The sequence below is a fragment of the Pinus tabuliformis genome, chromosome 4_2 (genome assembly GCF_031772625.1).
Source record: "Pinus tabuliformis cultivar Carrire ecotype Pingquan chromosome 4_2, CPIR1, whole genome shotgun sequence".
Taxonomy (NCBI): Eukaryota; Viridiplantae; Streptophyta; class Pinopsida; order Pinales; family Pinaceae; genus Pinus; species Pinus tabuliformis.
This window is the reverse complement of record NC_142304.1, coordinates 924,356,859-924,374,887: the sequence shown is the minus strand read 5'-3', so window position 1 is coordinate 924,374,887 and position 18,029 is coordinate 924,356,859. Positions and strand designations below refer to the sequence as shown.

The 18,029-nt window shown below is 32.0% G+C and overlaps 1 pseudogene; it reads right to left on the bottom strand.

The window, feature by feature from the left end:
- Positions 1–7,773: 7,773 nt before the first annotated feature.
- Positions 7,774–8,944, bottom strand: LOC149172712 (uncharacterized; annotated as a pseudogene).
- Between the last annotated feature and the right edge of the window lie 9,085 nt (positions 8,945–18,029).

Sequence of the window (18,029 nt, the reverse complement as noted above, 5' to 3'; positions counted from 1 at the left end):
CTCGTGCTACCTCTTGAGCTCCTGATACACAGATCAATGATATCAGCAAAATTTTCCTGATAAATGTCTCCTTTTCCCATAATATTTAACGTTTCAATCCACTGTTCTTTCATACCTCTAATTAATGCAGTTTTCAACACGTTATCAGGCAGAGGTAGCGATGCATAAGGAGATCTTTGCAAGTTATATTGGAAACGTTCCACATATTCCTCTAGGGTTTCGTTTGGTCTGGCTGACATTTGAAAAATTTCATCTTTTAGTTCCCTTGACCTACAGTAATCTTGATATTTTTTTAAAAAGGCTTCTTTCATTTGATCCCAATTGTTAATAACCCCACCACCTAAGCCCATAAACCATCTTAACGCAGCCCCTTTTAATGTAGAGGGGAACAATTTCAGTTTCTGGGGATCGGTGGTGTAATCGTATCCTCTACATAATACATCAAATTCGAACAAGAATGCGTCCGGGTCTTCTGATGTAAGGCCATGAAATGTGGGGATATGCTGGAGAGGGATAGCTTTCATGGGCACATTTGCTGCAGAATCTACTATCAGATATTGCAATGTGGAGGTCTGGGTGTTTGGCTGATTCTGCGCCATGGGATCGAATATATGCCAGTAATCTTCAGGAATTTCCAAGAGAGTGTTCCTTGGTTGAGGAGGGGTAGTCTTAACAGGGATTGTCTTGACACCACTCCCTTGATCAGGGATGATAATGGCCCCAACTGTCTGCGGTGAATGGATTCCTTCAACGAGGATTTTTGCAGCGCTTCCCTTGTCCGGGCTATTTAAAGGCTGGTTTAATTCAATAGGAGATCTAGGTTCCTCGATTTCCCCTGTTTCTCCTTCTCCTTCACAAAGGTTACTTTGGGTCCCTTCGTGCAATGGTCCAGGAGTCAAATTTTCAATTTCTTGAAAATCCTGCTCCTCTGTTTGACTGTGCACTTCAGCAAAGGCTTCAGATGGTGATCCCGAGGCCTGAAGGGAACTAGTAGGCTGTTTAGAATTGACTTTCTTATAACCTACCGATGGCTAAGAGTCGGATTTCTTATAGATTTCGTCTATGAAGGTCGTTCGTCCAAGGGTCACCGGCCCCTTGGCTTTGGATGGAGGCTTTTGATCTTTCTCTGGCTTTTTATGCTTAGTCATGCACTCCAATTAAACTGCTAAATCCTCTTTAACCAATCAATTCTGCTAGGAAAGCGGACGATGGAGCAGGGCTTTTACATGCTCCATACGCAGGTTCTTACCTTTCATTTTTAAAATCCAACTCTCCCCCAGCAGATTCGCACGCTACCCTGTTTGAAAGACAAATGGCTATACCCTTTCCCCGGCAACGGCGCCAAAATGTAGAGCTGTAACAAGGGCCTTTTTCACCTCTAGTTATCTAACATTACAAGTCAATCCGGGAGCGTTTTGTTATTGCAAAGGGTATCTCAATTTGAGGCTATTTGTCAGAGTAATGCTTAGTAGTATAGGCCTAAGAAATACAAGAGTAAACAGATGCTAAACTATTGCTAGATTACTTTTGCAGAAAGAAATCACACACAGCAACTTTACCAGTCGAGGGTGCGGAAATAGTAACCCATCCCTCTAGAAACTGTTGAAAGAAAAGAAATTAGAGTATGGATCACGGATCTGGGAGCATAATAGCGTCTGTTGTGTCTCACGACAGCCTTGATCCTCCTGTCACACCAAACCAATGAATGCGAGTAAAAAGGAACAACAGGAAAGTAAAATGGAACGGCAATGCAGAAATGGAACAGCAGTAGAAAGGAACAGCAGTAAAGAAACTAAGTCTCGTGAGTTCAACACTCTCAATCCTTTGCATCAACTTATATACAAAGAAAGAGCAATCTTTTATACAAGTAAACAGCTTAACCAAATGGAACAGCAAACCATCATAAACAGGAAACGTCAATCATATATAAAAGTAGACAACTAAATCAAATAAACAGGAAACGTCAATCATATATAAAAGTAGACAACTAAATGAAATAAACAGGAAACGTCAATCATATGTACAGATAATCTGACATGATCACCAGTAGTCCACCTACAACGTTAATTCCATTTTCTTATGATCGTCACTCCAACTATATGTAGCTAAAGCATTCCACTTATAAATTCTGTAACAGAAGTGAACAACTCAGAACGATCGTTATGTGACCAATTCTGGAAATATGATGTGAACTTGTTATAAAGATTTTACAATAGAAAAACTACTGATGAACGAATATGGAACAGCATGTAAAATATGTCAAATTATTAAGAATGATAAACAAACCACACAAAGCCAAACTGTAATGATACAATCAGCCAGTGTCCGTTGGAGCCGGGCCCTTAGCTTCCAATGGCACACCGCCAGAATTTACTTCAGACGCAGAGGGAAGGTAATACCAAATATATTATATTAATGCATCAACGATAGCACAGCAAAAACTCAGTCCCAAAGAGACTCAATAGTCTGAGTTCCAACTGACTGTGAATTCTATAAACAGAGAATAAAGATACAAAACGAGAGTCCCCAAAGTCTTCAATGCTACCCTTTTTATACTAGTAATGGCGGAGTTAACCAGACAACAAAATAATTGAAAGTAACGATCCCTCAGGATCAAAGATCCTGAGGGATCTGTTAAACTGTTAACTCCTCTCTTTTCTTTGCCTAGTCTTCCAGACTGACAGTCCCTTATCTCGTCCCAGATTGATTTGCCGAGATTTGCTCGCCCTGGTCTGGACTTTAGTTAGTTTCGAAGGGACAACCGTTATCTTCTCATGGAACTCCAGTTTTGCACTGTGTCTTCCTCCTTTTGTCATTTTCTGCATAGAGAAGACAACTATTAGTAATTGGTCATTCGTGCTCATTCTCATTACATTCTTCTTACTTTATAACAAAGAAAAGATTACAAACATTGCTTGAAACATCACTAAATTATGCATCAAAACATACCTTTCCAATGCTCTACAATAGCCTCATAAAAGATATTGATAATATTGAGGATTATGGCGAGATTGATCTATTAGGATTGATTAATGATAATTTAAGTGATTTTCCTTCGACTATACTTGATTGCCAATTTATGCAAGGTGATTTACTATTTTTCGAAAGTCATGCTTGAGATGCTAGACATGACTTACTAGTTTTAGAAAGTCCCTCTAGGATTGTTAGAAAAGAGATTTTATTAAGCAAATTCATCCTTGAGCTTCCCATGAGTGGTATTTTTCTTTCGGAGAATAGGGATTCTCCACCCCTATTTCATGCATTTTCATGCCTTAGTAGATTGAGGACTCCATGCCCTCATCTACTCTAAAGATCCAAGATTCCACACCTTGATCTTTTTAAATATTCAGGACTTCATGCCCTAAACATTTTGTTATAGATACAAGACTCCACGTCTTTATCTTTCATGGATTTAGCACTCTGCGTGCTAACTTCCATGGATTCTCATCTACTCTGCTTTGAAACTCCACGCTTCACCTTACAATATTGATTGTGAGCTCATACCCATATGATGGTTCGTTGGTAAGGCCTTGTTCCAAGACTTGCACACATGACAATCTCATAGATCAAATGAATCAATGAATTTCATAATTAACTTATTCACATTTTACCAATGATTGTGCATGACTTCCACAACCATTTTGGTTCTAAAGAAATGACTTCTGAAACCATTTAAAATTTGAGCATGCTTGTTTGAAAATAACCATATTCCCTACCGCATCTTGCTCAATACAAGATTAATCATATAAAATCATAAAAATCATGTATTATGATTTCCACAATAATTTATAATTTCAGCATCCTTGTTTGTAAATAACTATGTCCCCTGCCACATCTTGCTCATTACAAGATTAAACATATATAATCGTATAAATCATATATCATCCATAAATCATAATTAACCATATGTTCCACATAGCCATGATCATCCATGGATATATGTGTCTCAATCCTGAATCAGCATCCATGTCATACAACTATTGCCAGATACCAAAAGAGAAAACATCAATAATAGGCGCTTAACCAAAATCAATTCTTATACACAAAACCCTAGATATTATCCTAAGCACACAACAACTAGGTGACCCAATGTAGCTCTATAACGTATAAAAATGTACATAAGTTTCTCACGAATAATATTATATCATTATATCAAAATCATCATCTCTAAGTGTCATCAAAGCTATCTCACCAAGAAGGGACACTACATTGTAGCAGCCCACGAGCCACATGTAATACTTCTTTGTACCTAAAATCATAATTTCAGATAGAGAAACAGAGCAAAGCAACTTCACCTTCAAGTTGTGTTTTCTCCTGAAAAGGTTTCCCATAGATCATATCTTGTGTATTATGTGTGTGTGTGACCTTATTTTGTCGTTCTCTACTTTTCTGCATATTTTTCATTCACATGTGTGCACTAACTACAGTTAAATCTACAAATCTAGAATTTTAATAAAACTGTAATAGTGTGAAATTTCAGTATTTTAATATATTATTATCAGATTTGTTGTGACGAACTCTCCAATAGAATATCCAAGGAAATTTACGAATGAATTACTTTGTGGATTTTTTCACTTTTCACCAAAGTTTCAGGAAAATTCTAAATGTTTCTGTTTTTCATTAAATTCAAAAATATTTTTCTAATTTTTGAAAAATTTATTTCTAACTTTCCATTCGTGGAGCGAACCTTGAACCGATATTAATATTTTAATTTATATTTTTATAAATGTTGATGGTTTTTTCTACTCATAAATATTGATTTGAAATTATTGTTTAAAAAGAAAATTAAAAATTTCACTAAGAGGTGTGTTAATGTGGTTAATGAAGGGGATTTGATGGTTGTGCCTGGCACCCTGAGACATGATGTTCATTAAAGAAGAGGGGGCATAACCAACCCCCTGCATGCATTCACATGAAAGATCCTGGATGGTCTCAAATCATTATAAACATGTTTATATGATGTTTCTGAGAGCAAATTGTGGTGGTTTGAGAAGAGGTGAGGGTAGGTCCTCGACCTCCCAGCAGTTTCTCTCTATTATAGCTTGTGGTGAAGGGAGCTTTGCGCTTGGGTTGGGCTCTGCGATTGTGACAACAAAGAGAGGGCTCTCTAGCTCACGAAGGTGTTTATGGAAGCAATGGAGTTTCTTTAGTCTGGTGGTCTCTGTCTAGATGCTTGGTACCTTGGCTCACGGTGGGCTGATGTGGGGATCACTTTCAACCCCATACACTAGAACTAGATTGAATATTTTCTTTGGCTCGATATTTATTCTGAACCAAGTTCTATGTTAAGGTTTGAGGTGCCAGGACTAATTTCTTTGGGCTAGGAGATGTGTTTCAGTTTATTTGTCTAAATTATGAAGGCTTTACAATGTTCCCGAGTCTTTTAATTAGGGGTTTCCTTGAATTTGTAATGTTTGGGCCAGTGTCCAAGCAACATGCTAAGTCTAGTGATTGACAACATGTGATTTGTAAGAAGTGGGATGAAGAGCTCCTTTGGTCTTGGTATTTAGGGCGGTTGAGATCCTTTTGTGACTTGGGTGCATTGTTCTATATGATTTTGGGTATATGTTTAATGGTGTTGGGGAAAGGGTTCTTTGTAGGGGCCTATGTGACCTATGTACATCACCCGAGTGCTTCATTCAAGTTTGAGGTTTGCGTTACAAGTTTTGGGGTTGAATTAGTGGGTTGGAGCTTTGGATATCTTGTGGATGCGTCTAGCTTTATCACTTGTTTTTTCACAGGTAGAGGTATTTACAACAATTTCTCTAGGTGTTCCCTCCTAGTTTCAATAATATCGTCGAGATAGTGAATGCACTATAGGTGGAGGGAGGGGGAAATGGTCCATAGGGGAAGAGAGGAGCGAGGCTCTTCACTCATGTCTCAACTCACACTTACCCCAATGAAGCTTCATTGGAAACAACGAAGGAGATATGTTAATTTGAGACTCAAACTAGGCTAGAGAGATAATCGCGCTCTGATTCAAAGATCCTGGAGGATATTTCTACTTTGGTTCCTGATCCTAGGCAGACCAAGGGAAGGAATAAACAATATTTGAACTATGTGGCCTTGCACAGGAAAATGAAAAAGTTGTTGGGACGTGTCCTGGAGGATAAGGAAGAGGAAAAATATAATGTCTTTGTCACTCTAGAAGATATAACAAGTATGCTCAGAAACCAACACTTCTTCTTTGATAGAATTGTTTCTCGCCTTGCTCATGTGGAGGGGCAAATTGTATGTGAAACTAGTCACGAGGATCTTCGAGATGTCCCAGGTTCGACTGCGAGGGTTCTTGCAACAATTTTTTCCTTTCATAATTATTAAATTTTTTGTCTATTTGCTTAGTAGTTTTGTGTCCTCTGGGTTTTTGCTGAGCCCTTTCAAGAGATATTGCACTTTTATGATGTACTCAAGCTATTGTTGAGTATGTGTTGGATCTCGTGTAGTTTTCTATTTTGTGAATTTTGCAGCCATGGGTATTTTGAGAAATGTTGGTCTATGAATGTCAAGGTAAATGGCTGGTGGAGGATTAAAATACTTAGGGAGTACTCGGCAAATATGTAATCCTGATTTCTTTTAGCAACACAAAGTATCAAATATATATATATATATATATATATATATATATATATATATATATATATATATATATATATATATATATATATATATATATATATATATATATATGAGAAAGAAAAATACTATAATTACACTTTGTTTTAGTTTATTAAATTTTTTATTTTTTAATTCCATTTTTATGATTTTTTTCTTTAAATAAAAATAAAATAAAAAATTACCTTGTTATTTTCTTCTTTTAATTTATAGGCTTTTGTTAAACAAAATAAAGATCTACATGTTTAAACTAACAATTGCACCGAGAGGTGCAAAGGAAGGGGGGAATGTGGAAGGTAATAATCAAAGGAAATATTATTTAGACAGTGAAATACAATCAAAATTTGAGTTTTTATATATATTCTAAAGAATGTACGAAGAGACTAAATTTAAAAAGAAAATTACACTAACCTAAAATGTCTCGAAAATATCCCAGAACAATAGAAATCTTTATAGGCAAAAAGTAAATAGCAATTTTTATAGACAAAAAGTACATAGCAGAGAAGTTCAATTTCTCTAGAAATTTTTAAAATGACATAAATAAGTTTTGAATATAAATAAGAGTGCATAAGGGTTGAGTGAAAGCATTTAACTCAGTTGAAATTGTATGTTTTAATAAAAAAGGCGAAAATAAAATCACAATATTTGATGGCGAAAGCTATTTGCACCTCTATTGATACATTAATGTGATGCCTTATAGTACAGATCCCTCCCGCGATCCCTCCTCCTTACGTCAGCCTGCCGTCGCCGTCCCTCACACTATGCATCCATGCATGCGATGGCATGTTACATCTCAGAAAAATCCGGCGACCCGATGTTTCTGCCTGTCTAGCCTGCCCGCCTCCACTGCATCGCGCCCTATGGGTATTAATGGAATTTGATGTTTTAAACGTGTCACATTCCACCGCATAAAATATTTGAATACCGTCGTTCAGATTTCCCAGATTGCTTAAGATTTTCCACGGATTAATGCTTCCGGCAAGTACTTTCATGCCACGTTTCGGATATTAATGGATTTTATTCGTTCTTTCACCCAATTTTGGCTATTACACCGGTTGTTGCGGGCAGATCATTTTGGTTAACTGTTCTTTGAAGTTATCCGAGCAATTTTCAGCCAAAAACTGATTCACGAATCCGTTTTTCCTGGTTTGCTTCAACGGATTATTGCTTATAGCAGGTATTCCACTTCACTTTAAGCATAAATCTTTGGATATTAAAGGTTTTCTTTGCTCTGTAGCCTGAATTGTAAAAATATTTGTTGATCCCTACACCCATCGATGTGGATGGTTCTTCAGGAATCCTCCCAGCGAGGTTTAAATTGCTATCCAGAGCCAAATAAGTAAGATTCTTTAACGTACCCACGGTTTCAGGAATCCTCCCAGTGAGGTTCGCATTAGACAGCCCAATACTTTCCAACCCACTTAAATTGTCCTAGAAACACCGCGTATCAATCCACCCAATGGATTGCCACTGAGATGAATATCTCTCAAACCTGGCATTCTTCTAAAAAACAATGGAATTCCCCCAGAAAAATTATTATAACTTACATCGATCATCAGCAAACCTCCCAACTGCCCCAAACTATCTGGGATAATGCCACTTAATTTATTCAAGCTCATGTCCAGTTTCGACAGCTTCTCAAGTTTTCCAAGCTCTCTAGGAACCTGCCCATGAAGCGTGTTTCTGCTCAAATCCAATATAACCAGATCCTAGAGCTCACCCACATCACTAGCAATCGAACCATTGAACAAATTCCCACTCGGAACAAGCTATTGAAGTCCTTTCAAATGCCCAATCTCGGTAGGAAGAGCTCCTCCAACATTTGTCCCTGCTAAAATGAGTCTCTTCAGTCTTACCAAATCACCAATATCAGCGCTCAGGATTCCATACAGAGAAGGATTGTCCTGGAAAACGAGCTCTTGAAGATGGCTTCCTAAAGTCCATATATATGGAAGAATAATAGTGAGTTGGGCATCAGAGGTGAAGCATTTGTAGGAGAAAAACTTCCTCAAGAGATGGAACTTTAAAATCGAAGGGCTAAAGGAAGCATTCCTGCCACAGATGGGATTATTGGAGTACTCTGAAACCCATCCAAGATTAATTACTACAATGTGCCATTCCTTGTTGTCTTGTCAATGTCGCAAACGATTCCATGAGGCCCACCCGTACATAGATTATCTGGATAAGAGTATTTCAAATTTATTTCTGGATTAATGGCTTCCAGGACTTCGTATACTGCTGCTCCTTTGGTGCTATCCAGTGCAGGTTCACCATAGTTCTCTGTAAGGGCAAGGGCTATGATTAAACTGAATAGGGCATGCAAAAACGTCATTCGAATACACATCTTGCAAAGCCTCTGATAGCACAAAGTTTAAACACCCTTTTTTTGCAGTACACACTGCAACTGTGATTTCCATGGCTATCTTAGTTCATTTCAGCCTTAAAATGATGCATATTTTTAGGATTTACAAGCTTTAAAGCATAGTTACCAAATCATATTCGCTTCATACTGTGAGAGTGTGCATTCCTAATCAGACTCATCCTATTATTTCTTTCTTGGACTATTGTTTTTTCACATTAGTATTACTTACTATTGAACCGCTGCATAATGTGAGAGTGTGCATTCCTAATCAGACGACTCCTATTATTTCTTGGACTATTTTTTGTAGATTAGTATTACTTACTATTTCTTGCTGGTTACATAAAATGCAAGCCTAATTTTTCTAATTAATGGTAAATGTAATTATTTTAAATTCAATTTTTCTAATTAATGGTAAATGTAATTATTTTTAAACTCAAAATAGATGTTAATGGAGGCAAGAGAGCAGGTGAAATAGAAACTAATGTAAAGTGGAAACTGATGCCAATGAAAGCAGGATAGCAGACAAAATGGACACTAATGGTAACGGAAATTTACGAAGATTTTAAAATTTAGACAAAATATATGTCAATGGAAATAGGATAAGAGGTAAAATGGAAACTAATGGCAAGCTGAAATTTTCAGATTTCAAAACTTTAACGTTTCCTTTAATGGTTTAAAAAGCTGAGATAACTAGGAAAGAAAATTTTGAACTTGACTAAAAGCTAATTGATTTTTTTATATATATTTATGTTAAGCATTGATTTTTTTATATATATTTATGCTAAAAAGAATTTAAAAAAAATAAGTTTTAAATATTTAATTTTTAAATGTGTTAATTATAAAAAGGATTTTAAAATAAAATCGGAAACTAAATACGGATATATTATGAGTTTTGTATATTATATTGATTAAATTTATTTAAATTTCAAAATAAACAGGAAGAAAATGAAAATTGTTTAATGGCCCTCTTCTAGAGGCAATTCCACTCCAAAAATCTAGCAAACAAGGGTGTCACCTTGAGGGGGTTTAAATTAATATTTTAATTAAGTAATTTGGTTTTGTTCACCTTGAGGATTTTTTATAGACATATATTTTGATTTAAATTGTAGGGAAATAAGGATTTTTTTAACAAAAACTAATGGATATTTAATTTAAGTAAATATTTAATATATTTTTATTTTCATTTTTTTTATTGTGTATAGTTAACTTAAATATTTAATTATTATCTATTTTCAAATAATAATAAAATTTAATTTATTAAATTATAAAAGAATATATTTTTAGGCCTATATTTTTAAAAAGTTGATAGTTATGGTTAACCACAAAGAAATAGATATGAATATTGATTTTTACTTTAAAGTGTTTTTATGATGTTTTTAACAACACTATTGTTTACATATTCATTTATAAGGAAGTAAGAAAATGGAGGAAAATAGACATGAATGGGAGGTAATTATCAAAGGCACCAAGCAAGTGTTCACTTGTCTTGTTGGTGGCTGTGTGGGGATCTTGAGTCGATCTAAGCTATCTGGCCTTAATCACCATCACGCTACCATGCACAATCTCCCACCAATTCCTCCACGTCAAAGAGGTCGAGTAAGAGATGCAAATGCTAAATGTGCTGTCAAATCAACAAGTGCAGTTAAAAGGAAAAATGCAAAAATACAATATGATTTAGATGCAAGGCTATGTCGTGCACGACAACAAGCATATAAAAGATTTGTCAATGAAGAAATTATTTTAGCTGTAAGTATTTATTAGTAATTATTTGTATATGCTTTTTTATTAATATTGTCAATGAAGAAATTCTTTCAGCTGTAAGTATTTATTATTATTTATTTGTATATGTTTTTTATTAATATGAATTTATTGTTGTGGACTAAATTCATTGAAACTTGTTTTCACAGTCAGTTGTTACATTTGATCAGCTCAATGATACTTCAAAGCAAAAAATTTGTGAAAAAATTCAACGTTGGGATCAGAGTCTACCTCGTAGACATATGGAAACAATGAAGCGCATAGATATTGCTTTAAAAGAGAAAGTAAGGATTGAGGTTCCTGATGATGTGGGGGAAGAAGGATTAGATGGGCACAACCATATATTAAACTTTGATGAAACTAATCATGACAATGACAACACAGTTGAGTCCATTTTTTTGCATATATTAATTTTTTAGACATTTTAACATTAAATAATATTTATATTTATTATAATTGTATACTAATTTCTCGTTGTTATTGATATGCATAGCCTAATCAACAAAATTCCCTAAATTCAAGCTACCAACTATTACGACGCTTGCTTAGATTTCAAGGTTTTCAAGGGGTTATTGGGCTAGTAAGTTTTTAATCCATATAACCTATTCCACAAAAACATTAATATATAAATTGTTATGTTTTACCATAATGATGGGATGAGAAATGGATGTTCTATATTTTATATTGTTATCCTTGATTTGTTTTGATTATATGTGTGTGTGTGTGTGTGTGTTATTTCTTATTTATGGTGCAGGTGTTCCCTTTGGAACCATTGCAATCAACGAAAACCCGTGAAGATTGTCGAAGCCTTAAGAAGAATGGAAATGAAATGGTTCAAATGCTACAACCATCTTCACATCCAATGTCACAATGCAAAGTAAGATTATATTTATTTATACTCTTATAATTTTATCATATTTTTACATTTAATTCTATTTGAGTCACATACTTATATCTATGTATAATCTAATGTTCAAAGTAATGAATATACATCTCCTAAAACACCTTTGCACATGTATGATGGTGGACATGATAGTCAGCAAAAATCACATTCTCCTCAACCATTGTGACATTCATCTAGACTTAAAGATAATTTAAGAGAGGTAAGTTATAAACTATATATCTTACCTCATAATAACATTGACATATTTTTTTATGACTAGTTAATGCATTGTCTTTTCATATTCGTTACATGTTCCCCATATTTTCATTATATCTATATGGATTTTGATATTTATTGATAGCTAGTTAATGCATTGTCTTTTCATATTCGTTACATGGTCCCCATATTTTCATTATATCTATGTGGATTTTGATATTTATTAATAATGTTTTAATTTCCACAGAAAACAAAAAAGATAAATGTTGATGCTATGGTTAAAAGGACCAAAATCACACCAAAGGACTTGAAAGCACGTGGGTTCAAGTCACGCAAACAATACATAGAGCATATATGCTCAACTAGCATTGCTCTCACTAAACCCACTAGGTTTGCTACTTTGAAGTCTAAACATTCCAACAAGTTTAAATGACTTAGGCTACAATAATAGAACTTTAGCCATTGTTTTGTCTATAAAGGGGCTACAAGGATAGTTTCAATATATTAACTTTCTTTTATTTTGTTTTAAATGTTTTGAATACCAATACTTTTGGCACCTAAAACACGAAAGATACATTTTTTTAATGAGAAATTGTTTTATTTAAATATATAAAGTATGGGTTTTTGTTTGTGGAATATTACATGTGCTCCCTCCAACTAGGCATATATCTTTATCAGTTTTTAACATCAAAATTTTTGACAAAATCTTGCTAAATTTGATCTTGGGTTAAGTAAAATTTGTTTTATAACAAATGTTATTTAAAAGGCTATCAATCTTTGGAATATTATATATAGTTTAGTCACATTTTTGTTGGTATTTCTATGCAGGTAGAAATCTATGATATTCAAGATAGAATTTGATTCATTGAAGAGCTAGTGATAAAAAAATACAAAAAGATATGACTTTTATTTACGAAATATTATATACAATTCATGTATTTAAAGATGCATATATTTCTTGAATGCATTACTTTACATAAAAAGTGTTAATAATTGTTCAATTAAATTTATATGTTAATACGTGAAAAATATTTTTATCTTTAGATTATAAAATTTCCTTATAATTATGATTATAAAAATAAAAAAGTATCATTTTTTATTTATTTGAATGTAAACTTTATATATAAAAACAATTGTTATTTTTTTCAAAAGTGTTATAAATAAAATGAACTATCATCTTTAGAAATTTCATATGAATTGAATTTCACCTTAAACCTTCTATTAAATAGAAATTTTTATTATTTTTATGTTTATATTAAGTTTTTTATTATGTTATTTTATTCCAACATATAAACATGAATCATTTTAGAATAATTTTGGTACTTTATCTTTACCACTCCAACTAAATACAACCAAGTAACTTTTTTTAATATAAATACTTAAATATCAAACCAAATTAAAAATTGATAAATAAATAGGAATACATAAATGTATAATATTATACTCTAAATTTTATATAATGGTAATTGTTGTTAAAACCTTAATGAATTACACAATTACGTCCCTATTATCAATATCTTATGAACATAAAGTATGTGTATGCATAGTTAATAATTTATTATTTATTATCAATATATTATCAAATATAAATACATTTTTATTATAATCTTAATATATAAAGGGAATATATGAAGTAATCATGTGAGTGTTGAAAGAATTGATATAAATTCATTCTATTTATATATTTTTTTATGGGGGGAATACCTTCCCAATCCATTCAAAAGAACAAGAAATATTCATCATATAAATGCTTAGTAAGAAAAAAAATATATGGAATGAATTTAACTATTCACCATATAGCTATAACAAACCATTTATACATAAATGTATAATATTATACTATAAATTTTATATAATGGTAATTGTTGTTAAAACATTAATGAATTACACAAATACGTCCCTATTATCAATATTTTTATTAATATAAAGTATGTGTATGCATAGTTAATAATTTATTATTTATTATCAATATATTATCAAATATAAATAAATTTTTATTATAATGTTAATATATAAAGGGAATATATGAAGTAATCATGTGAGTGTTGAAAAAATTGATATAAATCCATTCTATTTATATAATTTTTTATGGGGGAAATATCTTCCAAATCCATTCAAAAGAACAAGAAATATTCATCATATAAATGTTTAGTAAGAAAAAATTATATGGAATGAATTTAACCATTCACAATATAGCTATAACAAACCACTTATATAAGACATCACCTATTCTCAAAAAATCATAGTAGATCAAATAACAAATCCTAGTGAACCAGAGTAGTGCATATGTTACCACAATGCTGACATTGAAATTCGAACAAGAATGAAAGTTCAAAAAAAAAATCATTCCATTTCATTGGAAAATTGTTTAAAAAAAAATAATTTTAATGTTTGTGGGCCTTGAAGCTATTTTCTCCTAAGTTTTCTGCCTGCTTCCCTATCAAAAACATCTACACATTGTCAAATGGTTGACTCCATCATCCATAAAATATAGAAAGTCTCATAAATTGTAGGGCAAAGATTCATTTCTATTTAAATTTTAAAAGAATATCATAAAAAATTGTGGGGTGGAGATTCATTTCTAATTAAATTTTTAAAATAGCACGGTTGTTTATACTCAATTTTCAAAGTTTTTATTAAATTATATTTTAAAATTTCTTCCAAATTTAAAATAAAAATTTATTATAAAACTATTTTTTCTAGCATTTTTTAACCTTTTAATAATTTAATTTTTAAAGACTCTTTGGGATAGCTCAATTGAAGTTTTGGGTTCAAATATTGTGCTATTGGCGGACTGGGGTGAGAAGTTGCACATGATGAAAATATACTCCAACCAAGCTTACCAAAAAAATTGTAAAATTTTAATTTTAATTTATATAAATTTGTATGGAATTATTATATATAATAACTATTTTCATCTATCCAATATTATACATTTAAAATTTGTAATAAAAATTATATATATATATATATATATATATATATATATATATATAATAAAAAATATATAATCAAACTCATATAATTAATATAATATATATAACTTACAATTAAATCAAACATATATAAAATTTAAGATATGTTATTAATTTTAATTTAGATATTATATATAACCAAAATTGTATGTACTCTTAATAAAATCTACTTTTGCATCTCTTAAATAATATATAATATTAAAATAGAAATTACGATTCATATTATCTATTAAAATGAATATTCCAAAATACGTATATTAGATTATTTATTGATTTCAATACAAATATTGTATGGTGTTGATGTTCAATTTAAAAATAAAATAGAGAAATTTTATTTAATTTACACTTTAAAGTTTTTAACATTCTTCTCAACTTTTAAAAACATTTTAACTATTTATTCATTATAATGATTATGGAATTTTAATTAAGCTTTGTGTATATTTAGATGAAAGTCTTGTATATAGACATGGTTTTTATTTTTGAAATATTGTATATAATATATGTATTTGATGCAGGAGCATTCGACCAGGCATTGGCTTATATCTGTAACTTTCTTATATGTGCATATTTTCCGTATACACACGTCGTTTATGTACCTGCATCATATATGCACAAATTTCATATATAAAAATTGTGCATATACTGATGATATGCGCATCTCTTCCGTATATACATAAATTTCGTATATGCACAAATTTTACGTAAAAAAATTGCGCATATACGGAAATTGTGCATATACACAATATATGCACATATCTTTCGTATATGCACATATCTTCCGTATATGTGCAACTTCTGTATATTTGCATATCTTCCATATATGCATAAATTTCTTATATATGCATATCTTCGGTGTATACACGTCTTTTATATATGTGCATCTACCGTATATGCGCAACTTCCATATACAAAAATTGCGCATATACAGAAATTATGCATATACAGAAGATATGTGCATATCTTCCGTATATGCATAACTTTCTTATATATGCATATCCTCTATATATATACATATTTTATGTATGCGCATCTACCGTACATGTGCAACTTCCATATATGGAAATTTTTCATATACGGAAGATATGCGCACCTCTTTTGTATATGCGAAATTTTTCTATATGCAAATATCTTTCAGGTATATGTGCAACTTCCATATATACACATAGCTTCCATGTATGTGAAACTTTACTATATATAACATTTGTATATATGCATCTTTTGTATATGCGCAACTTCTGTATATGCAGATATCTTCCATATATGCGCAACTTTCGTATATGCACGTCTTTTATATATGTGCATCTACCGTATATGCACAACTTCCATATACAAAAATTGCGCATATACGGAAATTGTGCATATCTTTCGTATATGCGTAACTTTCTTATATGTGTATATCTTCCATATATATACATCTTTGTGTATGTGCATCTACCGTACAGGTGCAGCTTCCATATATGAGAATTTTTCATATACAGAAGATATGCGCATATCTTTTGTATATGCGAATTTTTTTTATATGCACATATCTTCCAAATATATGTGGAACTTCCATATATACACATAACCTCCATGTATGTGAAACTTTTGTATATATAACTTTTGTATATATGCATCTTTTATATTTGCGCAACTTCCATATATGCACATATCTTCCGTATATGCGCAACTTCCATATATTCACATATCTTCCGTATATGCATGTCTTTTATATATGTGAATCTACAGTATATGTGCAACTTCCATATACTAAAATTACACATATACAGAAATATGCACATATAAGAAAGTTATGTATATACGGAAGATATCCACATATCTTTTGTATATGCACAATTTCCGTATATGCGCAATTTCTGTATAAATGCACATATCTTCCATATATCCCTAACTTTCTTATATGTGCATATCTTCTATATATGCACGTCGTTTATGTATCTGCATCGTATATGCGCAAATTCCATATACAGAAATTGTGCATATACGGAAATTATGTATATACGGAAGATATACAGAAATTGCCCATATACGGAAATTAATTATATACGGATGATATGCGTATATCTTCCGTATATACATAATTTTTATATATGCACAATTTATGTATATAGAATATGCGCATATACGATGCAGATACATAAACAACATGCATATACAGAAGATATGCGCATATAAGAAAGTTAGAGATATATGGAAGATATATGCGCATATACATAACTTTCATATATGCGCAAATTCCATATACAAAAATTACGCATATACGGAAATCGTGCATATACGCAATATATGCGCATATCATTTGTATATGTGCAACTTCCGTATATTGTATATGTGCATCTATCGTATATGCGCATATATTCCATATATGCGCAACTTCCGTATATTCACATATCTTCCATATATGCGTAAATTTCTTATATGTGCATATCTTCCCTGTATGCACATATTTTATATATGTGCATCTACCGTATATGCGCAACTTCCATATACAAAAATTGCGCATATACGAAAATTGTGCATATGCGTAACTTTCTTATATATGCATATCTTCCATATATGTACATCTTTTATGTATGTGCATCTACCATACATGTGCAACTTCCATATATGGAAATTTTTCATATACGGAAATTGTGCATATACGGAAGATATGCGCATCTCTTTTGTATATGCGAAATTTTTCTATATGCACATATCTTCCAAGTATATGTGCAACTTCCGTATATACACATAACTTCCATGGGTGTGAAACTTTAGTATATATAACTTTTGTATATATGCATCTTTTGTATATGCGCAACTTCCGTATATTCGCATATCTTCCGTATATGCGTAAATTTCTTATATGTGCATATCTTCTGTGTATGCACGTCTTTTATATATGTGCATCTATCGTATATACGCAACTTCCATATACAAAATTGCGCATATACGGCAATTGTACATATACAGAAGATATGTGTATATCTTCTGTATATACGTAACTTTCTTATATATGCATATCTTGCATATATGTATATTTTTTATGTATGTGCATCTACCGTACCTGTGCAGCTTCCATATATGAGAATTTTTCATATACGGAAATTGTGCATATACGGAAGATATGCGCATTTCTTTTGTATATGCGAAATTTTATATAGGCACATATCTTCCAGGTATATGTCCACCTTCTATATATACACATAACCTCCGTGTATGTGAAACTTTAGTATATATAACT